Source organism: Strix uralensis, chromosome 1 (genome assembly GCF_047716275.1).
Source record: "Strix uralensis isolate ZFMK-TIS-50842 chromosome 1, bStrUra1, whole genome shotgun sequence".
Lineage (NCBI taxonomy): Eukaryota > Metazoa > Chordata > Aves > Strigiformes > Strigidae > Strix > Strix uralensis.
The window spans coordinates 165,544,817-165,553,740 of NC_133972.1; the positions used below are offsets into that span (position 1 = coordinate 165,544,817).

Sequence of the window (8,924 nt, forward strand, 5' to 3'; positions counted from 1 at the left end):
TTTGTTTGTCTGTCTGTCTGTAGCAGTTAGGATCTGTCCCAGTGACCCACATCTATAGAGACTCCTTTATTACAAAATACTGCAGAGTATGATGATGTCAGCTACAAAACAAGTGCTTCTAGTGTGTAACATAGAAGTTATTTCAACTTTTTCTCAACAATAAGATATGAATCTGCCAGAAAAAATTATGTGAGTACTTCATGTGAATAAACTCCTATTGAAATTTGTTTACTTATTTTTTGATGAATGATTCACCAGAACTCAAGTTTGTTTCTCTTATTTTCAGGAGTTATTAGTCAGAAGTAGCATGTGCGATATTTGCTTTTCTGTTTCACATGCAAAGTTTCAGCCCCCTGGATGCTGCTCTTCTTTTTCACATACATTCCCAATTATGAGCAGTATACTCTCCTTTTTAGCTATTAGCACCTGTGGTGGGTTGACCTTGACTAGCTGTCAGATCCCCACCCAGCCGCACTCTCACTTCCCCTTCTCAGCAAGACAGGAGGAGAAATAGGATGGAAAAGCTCATGTGTCAAGATGAAGACAGTGAGATCACTCACCGGTTACCATTGCAGGCAAACCAGACTCAACTTGAGGAAAATGAATTTAATTTATTGCCAATAAAAATAAAGCTGGATGGTGAGAAACAGAGAGAAACTAAAACACCTCCTGCTTCTTGACTTTTCTTCTTTCCCAACTTCACCCACTTCACCCCTTCACCCCAGACTTCTCCCGCTGAGGGGCGCAGCGGTTGAGGCTGGGGGTTGCGGTGGGTCCCTCGCAGCCCTCTGGGCCGCTCCTCCCTCCTGCCCCGTCTCCCTGCTCCAGCCGGGCCCTTCCCGGGGCTGCAGTCCTTCAGGGACAACCTGCTCCCGCCTGGGCTCTCCACGGCCGCAGCTCCTGCAGGAAATATCCCCCCGCTGCGGCGTGGGGCCCTCCCCGGGCTGCAGGGTGGGTCTCTGCTCCCGCGGGGTCTCTCCAGGGCTGCAGGGGATCCCTGCTCCGGGCCTGCAGCACCTCCTGCCCTCCTCGTCCTCCAGCCTCGGGGTCCCTCTGCTGCTGCTCCCTCCTTGGCTTCCTCCTCCTCTGCGTGGGCCACCTTTGGCCCTTGCTGAAACCTGGTTTCCCCCCAAATCATCGAGATTGTTCAACATTTAGGTCAAAGCCCAAGAGTTTAAAAAACCTGAACTTCCACCGCTTGCCCCTGGCAGGAGCATTTGCAATGCATGGAACTTGCCAAAAGGAAAATAAGGAACAAGATGCTTCCTTCACCCCACTACTTCTTAATCCGATACTGAGAAACAAGTTAAACTTGCCAACAGTGTATGAAGATAAATGGAACTGACTGCAGATCATCTACTGAAAGAAGTTCACTTAACATGTAGCTGATTTGGTTTCATATGAATTATTTTCAGATCAGATTAGTCTCCAAAGAACATGCATATAACATTTTTCCTTTGTGCCTACTTTAAGATTAGTGTCTACTCAGGACATTTATAGATGTGATCATGATTTCATTAGTATACTATTTCAGAAAGTACTTTAATTGGTTTATTAAAGTATTCCATTGGGGGCAAAGTGAAGCCGCATGCATTGCAGGGTGTAGTTTGTGCTATAAAATACATTTTCTGTAGTCTGTAACTTGTTTAAAAATACATTGTTTAAAAATACATGCCATTTATGGAAAACTGGGTTGTTTTGCTGTATTAAGTCTGTTTGAGCTGCCAAAATTAACATGTGAATTCTTCTAGGTATCAAGATAAATGTTCAGACCAAATTCCTTCGGTTGTGTGGCGGGCTGACATTGGCTGGCGGCCCGTTGCTCACCCAGCTGCTCTCTGACTGCCCTGTCCTCTTGAGGGGAACTGAACTCAGTTTGAAAAAGGAACACAGCAATTCAGAAAATCAGAATTCACCTGAAGCGAGCAGGAGCGGACCTCCAAGAACTAAAATTTTACATGAAATATGAAACTAGAAATAATGTAATGTAAAATTACACTGTGGTGAAAAGCAGGCTGTGCACGAAGTGCTGTGGTTATAGACAACTCATGGTACTTTATTTGTGTGGCAAAGCCCTAACTAATGGATTTTAGAAATAAAGTTTCTCATAAGAAGCTAAGTCTCTGACTGCCATGAATAAAAGTTTGAAATAAGATACAAGTGTAAGTCTGAAGGAAGTAAGAAAAATCTAATTCTCATTATTACTGCTTAAATCTTATAACAGTTAAGCTCATGGTTTGGGAGAAGCAGGAAGAGAAGCAGAGTAGATTAATACATTTTTAGTGCTTGGATTGTTGATACTATGTGTGCCGTAACAGGCCAAGACAGCAGGTGGGAGCATGGCCAGTTTGTAATATTATCAAAATGTCTTCCTCCAGTACAAGTGCTTTGCATCAGTGGAAGTGAATGTTCTTTACAGAGGATGTAACAATTATTGATCACATTTCAAATATGGGGAACAGGAGAACAGATGAAGTGTCTTGCCCCTAAGCACACAGTAGGGCAAGGGCAGAGTCTGAATCCTGAGTCCGTGCTCATGGAGAATGCATTTATTTATGACAAGAGCAGTCTACACAAACTATATTTTTCAGCCAGGCAACAAGTTTAACAGGAAAGGTAAATTTGCAACAAAATGTTCTGATATAAATGTTATTTTGTGCAGATTTATTTATTAATCAGAACTGGAGAATGTATAAAAGTGTTTCTGCAATCTGACTGTAAGATAAGATACATTGTGAAGTAATGTAGGCATCAGTGTGTCAGCATATCCCTAGAGATCCTGAAATTAATAGCTGTATTTATAACTGAATTATATTCTGAATCTTAGCAATGGCAAGGGATGTGGTATGAACCGAAACATAATGTTATTCTAGTGAGATACTGTCTCGCTAAAGGAAGAACAGAACTGGGTCAGCCCTAGCCAAGGCAGAATCTGTGTCAGGGAGAGGGCTAGTGTTATCCCTTAATCATTTTTGAAATTTCAGTTTCCTTCCTTGTGGGCAAAACACTAGGGATTCATTCTGTGAAATGCAAATATTCAAAGACCGGTGACTCTTTCTTATTTTTTGTCTCCCAGTTCTAACTGTACCTCACAGCTTGTGGGCACAGTCTCCTTTCTGTCCCTTCCTCCCATCAAATGACAGTCCCAGAAGGGTGGAAGAAGTACCATGGAGAATGGCCTTGCAGACTCCCAGGTGCCTGAAACCTGATGATGGAGATAGAGAGGCTTTTGCAGGATCAGTAGAAGTAGGTGATAAAAGAATGGTACTAACGTTCCCTTCATCCTTTATGTTCTTCTCACCCCAGCTTCATCTCACTTGGTGTCTCTCCAGAGACAGGAGTTATCAGAATAAGGAAATCTGCAGTGCTAGAACACTTGATGTAATATTAAACTGTGAGTTACTATATTACAGATGAGCAATCATGCACCATTTATCATTTATATTCAAATGTCCCATTCACTTCAGGAGATGTAACAATGGGTCTATAACTATTTAGTTTATAAACATACAATTCTATAATGCGAGATCTATTAGCACATCCCTCACTACACTGAATCAGCTTGAACCTTAAGGGGACTTCATATGTTAGGGGAAAAGCTGTGTAATCGGTGGCCTTTTTGAGCTGTTCATTTTGAATTTGAAGGCACAATGCAGCAGTCTGCGTGACATCAGCTACTGGCCTCAAAGCTTTCCTCACCAGACTCATCACCAGGTAAGAAATCGACCATCACAACAACTAAAGAGTGTGACTGCTCAGCTGAGATTTTAATTTCCTGTGGGAGTGCCCTACTCTGTTGGGTGTTCTTTCTCAGCAAGGCATGGGATGGGAATGTAAGTAGATTACTTTTCCAGTCAGCCACCACAACTGGGGACATACCTGGGAGGAGATGCTGGGGCTCAAATAACATTGAGAGAGCAGCACTGAGAAATTGTTCCTAGTGCTGAAGTTCTCCACCAACCTTTACCTCGTCTCATGTCTCTACCTTGTCCCTGCCATAACTTCACCCAGCTACAGTTTAGTTAATGATATCATGGTAATCTATTCTCAGAATTGAAGAAAGCGCCTTTCAAGCTATTCTGATCAGAAATTTTATCTGTCAAGCATTTCAAAGATAAGAAGAGTTCTGAGCAAATATTCTTCAAGTTCATGTTGGACATGCAATCACATAAATCTATTCCTAATGAATGCTATGGGAGAATAAAAGCAACCTCATATGAAGAAACCACGAAAACCTACCATTTCCACCTGCTTTGGAGAGCCATTTTGAAACTCCTTAACACAAGCCCGAGAGGCTGAAGGTGAGAGGCTGATGGAGTCCTTCAGTTTCTCAGTTGTCTTTGAGAAGTAAAATTAAGGATAAAGTCAAGATAATTGTCAACAACAGGGTTTTTTTCTCAATTTCAGCATGCTCCAAATACAGGTTACTTCCTCTCATTATTCTGGATTGTAAGCAAAGTTGCTTCTCGTCACTATATAGAGTTCCTGGAAAAAAATGTTTCTTCATTTATTTTTCTTCCTCATTTTGCTTTAAGAAATTTTGCCCTGTGCAAGAGAACAAAAAGATAATCTATTGCAAGCCAAGTGGAAAGGTATATGGAAATTTTATGGACTACTTCTCTCTGGAACAGGACTGATGAGGTAGGAAACAGTATGTCTCTCATTCTGGTATGCACCACAGCTGGGAGGGAAAGAGGTTTATGCAAACCTGTATGTCTAACAAGGCCAAATAAGGAGACAAAGTCTTTCCTTCAGGATGGCTTTGATTATGTGACAGCAATGCTTTCTACCTACCCTTTGAAAGAGTGTACAAAAATACAGGGAATACTGAAGTAACCTCTGAGCCAATAATAAGAAGATGCAACATGAAAGTGACCGAGTAATAACATCAGAAGTTTGTAATCAATGACAAACATCTAAAGGTAGTGGTAGAAGACTCAGGATGGGTTAATCTTTGCCTTTGGTCTTGCCATTAAATGTTTTATTGCTAATACAATAAAAATGTGTTTCACACAGTTACCTTTCACTCAACAATCAGGTACACAAGTATGTACCAGTTGCAAAACTAAGGACTGTTCTCTTTGCAGTTTTTGTAAATAGAAAGAGAGCAACACCAAGGCCGTAGAAGGATGACGGCTGAGACCAAGCCCACTTGTGGGGATCAGAACATGTTTAGATTCCCTGACAGAAGTCGTATCAGACATTCAAAGCAATGAATTCTTTGGACACTATCCAAAATGAGCTCCTGCACTTGGAGATAATAGTATTGCCAGTGTAAATCATACTGAAGATGGCTTAAAATTTAAATGCTATGTTAATAAATCTGGTGGGTTATGCACATCAACTGTGAGCAGTAACAACCAACCACTTGATCCTATGCCTGTAGAGGCTAAACCTGGACTGATTTATTTGCAAGTGTATCTATAGCTGCGAGACGTCTGAAGATGGTCAGAAACCGACTGAAACAGGTCATTAATTACATCATGGCACAGTATTTTTTGGTTGTAGCCATAGGTGTCTCTCCAGTACACACTGATAGTTGTGGTTTGATTTAAATGACCAGGGGTTTTTTTAAATTATTATTTGCATATTATAAGAAAAGCAAAATTTAGTATTAGGCCTAAGTGAGAGACAGCTCGTATTAGCAATTTTCTTCTTTTACACTACAATATAGATAACAAGATCCACTAACCATAGCATGAAAGGCCAGATGACTGCAAGCCAGAACTTCATTCTGTCAAGCCTTATTCCTTGTGAAATCAGCTTTTGTTTTCAAAAACCATAAGGAGATAGGACTGACATCCATAATTAGTCATATTGATGCAATGTATGATGGAATTATTTTCCATTTACAGAGTGAATGTCATGACAGCTCCGGAGAAGCTATCCTGATAGCTAGGAATGGAGAGAGAGAAAGAGGTGAATCTGACAGATCTGTCTACAGAACTGATTTGAAGCTCTGACCATTTAATATTTCTGAAAGGTAAACAAACAAAAAATCAGATGCATCTCACTTTGGCTTTATTATATTCACCCAGGGAGTGATTATGTGGTAAATTAGAATCCCACCCCTGTATCTTGATGCCACAGAAGCATTTTAAAGAGGCCTTTTTGTAACATTATGAAAGATTTTAACAAGGTCCTGAAGAAAAACCTTTAGCTCCAGTAGACCTGCATTTTTCTTCACAGACTTTTGCCACATCATATGTTTGGTATTAAGAGTCTATTTTGTCTTGGAACTACACATTTTAATGATGCATACAAAACACTGCACACCTGTAGTAAAAACACAGTACACAGTAAAAGATTTCCCACTTAGACACCATTTTTGTCAGCCAATTCTACCCAATTATTTGAACAAGAAAACCATTTTAGTGGGAGGAAATAGATAACTGCTATTAGAGTAACCCAGTTATCCTTCCATAAATTAAAAGTAAGAAAACTACATGATACAGCAATAGTTACAACAGGATATACTACTTCTAGGAGTCCTTTGAGATAAAAGTAGAGATTTTTCACTTACTTGGTTCTGTTCTTCTGAAGATTCAAAACATTATATATAGATTAAAGTCTACACTTTAAAAAAAAAAAACAAAACATCTGCATTTAAAACCCATTCATGTGACAAACAAGGAGTAGTGCTTCCAATTGCCACCCCTATTTGCTTTCCTCTCCATATACTAGCACGTTGTAAACAATACTCTGCAAAGGAAGTAATGTGTTGTTCACTTTTTCCTGTCCTCTGTGCACAAACACCATGATAAGTTCTAAACAAGGCAACAAAAGATTCAGATACTTGAAGAGTGTGATGCAACTCACTGACTCATTTGCAATTTAAATAACTATATAACCATGTGCAAGGCATCCTAGGAATGATTGGAAGGCAAGTCGTTGGGAAGAGACTCTTGCAGAGTCTATATTTGTAAAATCTGTCCAGCTGCTTTGATAAAAGGCATTAAATATGGTACGATTTATGCATGAGTACTACCAATACCATGGAGCATTTTTGCATCTTTTTTGTGGTTTGTGAATGAAAGGCCATGAAGAAAATTAATGATTTCCTCTTGGAAAACTCAACAAGAAAACAGAAATTAGCAAACCTAAGGCCTGTGTTTAGTTCTGTCACATTTACGCTGCAGCAATTTGGGAATGAAATTGTTCTGCTAAAGTCAAAGGAGTATCTTTCAGCAGGATCATGATTTCTTCCTATTTACAGTCCTAGATTATGGGAAGAGCATCTCCAACACTACAATATCAAGGATTTTAAAAAATAACTGCTGTTATTGCTGCAGGAGTTGGGAACTAAATTTGAGGATCAGGCATGGCAATTCTTTCCATCAGTGACTTTTTGCTGGAAGAAAGGAGTCACATTTTTATTTTAACTCAACTAGAATTGCTGGTTTGTTTGATTTTCTTCAATACTATGAGGATTTGAATTTAGAATATTAAAAATACCTGCAAGCTCTCTTGCTTCAGAAACTTTGAAGTGGAAACCAGTTCAAAGTTTTTATTCCTCAGAAACAACAACTTGTTATTCCTGAAATGAAAGCAATTTCTTCTGCAGGCTATTTAAAAAAAAAAAAAAAAAAAAAGCAAATATCTCTTTCATGCTTTCTTTAGAAGGACATTCATAAAGCCAGCAGAAAATAGAAGCAATTGGAATACATAAGCAATTTAGAGACGCTTGTTTAATCTCAGTAATTACCTATTCAGTAGAGACAGGATTGGTTATAAAGGGCTATAGATATTTTTCTATTTAAAACTTTAAAGAGTTTCCTCAGATGTGCTAAACACAGTATAAATGTCATATCTGTTCTTCTGTCAAAATCATACCAAGATAAAGGACAGAATATGGTCAAGCAATAGAAAGTATTTTCTGCGTAGCTGTCACAGCAGATGAACAACTCTGAGCTGTTTTGTTCATTCACATGTATACAATCTCGCTTACTTCAGTGAACTTCCGTAAGGCAAGGAGACGTCAGAAATTGACCCTGTCAGTGATTTTCTGAACAGCATTTCCTGAAGTGGTTGTAGAAGTCAGCAATGTCAAAAAGCTGCATTTTAACACTGCACTTTACATCTTCTGTGTGTTTTGGGTTTTTTTAGTCAGATTACATACTATTTAAATACATGCTCACTCCTTCAATCTCTCATTGGTCATCCTGTAGCTTGGAAAAGATGAATTTGAGAATTCCACCTGCTCCCAGAGAGCAGAAATAAGGTTCAGGGGATTAAGAAGTACATGGCAGGACGTGGCACTTGGCTGTGCAAATTCTAGATCACTTTGGGCAAAATTAATAAATTCCAGTGCCTAAAGAAAAAGAGTATGAATGATAGACATCATCAGGTTACCATACTGACAGCAGTAACCTAGCTTAGGAAATGCCGGCCTTACTGGCTGCCACCTTTTTGATCAGTTTTGGCACTAAGGAATTTTGTCTTCCGTGTGACGAATACTTAATGAAGGACACAGGGTTTACAGAATCAGGTTATAAGAACACGGGACCAGCTGGCATACTTGAGAGCAAATCTGAAACTAGTTTCAGATTTTGGTAGTCACAGATGTCATGTCAGGGCATGACCTCTTCCCAGGCTGCTGAATCCAACACAAATTAGATAAAGCAAAGAAAACTTTTAAAAGTTTTCTGTTGGCATACTGGTGTAATGCAGTGCATGAAAAGGGAAGGGAAGGGAAGGGAAGGGAAGGGAAGGGAAGGGAAGGGAAGGGAAGGGAAGGGAAGGGAAGGGAAGGGAAGGGAAGGGAAGGGAAGGGAAGGGAAGGGAAGGGAAGGGAAGGGAAGGGAAGGGAAGGGAAGGGAAGGGAAGGGAAGGGAAGGGAAGGGAAGGGAAGGGAAGGGAAGGGAAGGGAAGGGAAGGGAAGGGAAGGGAAGGGAAGGGAAGGGAAGGGAAGGGAAGGGAAGGGA

The 8,924-nt window shown here is 40.1% G+C and overlaps 1 long non-coding RNA gene across 5 annotated transcripts in view; it reads right to left on the reverse strand.

Annotated features, from left to right (window-relative positions):
• LOC141951568 (uncharacterized) overlaps positions 1–6,737 on the reverse strand; it is a 105,202-nt gene extending 98,465 nt beyond the window's left edge. For all 5 annotated transcript variants that reach the window (XR_012631388.1, XR_012631391.1, XR_012631392.1 and 2 more), the window contains exons 1-4: positions 6,524–6,737; positions 5,693–5,895; positions 4,240–4,338; positions 3,167–3,326 (exon numbers count right to left, since the gene is read on the reverse strand). This is a non-coding gene — a long non-coding RNA (uncharacterized LOC141951568). The remainder of the gene's footprint in view (positions 1–3,166; positions 3,327–4,239; positions 4,339–5,692; positions 5,896–6,523) is intronic.
• Between the last annotated feature and the right edge of the window lie 2,187 nt (positions 6,738–8,924).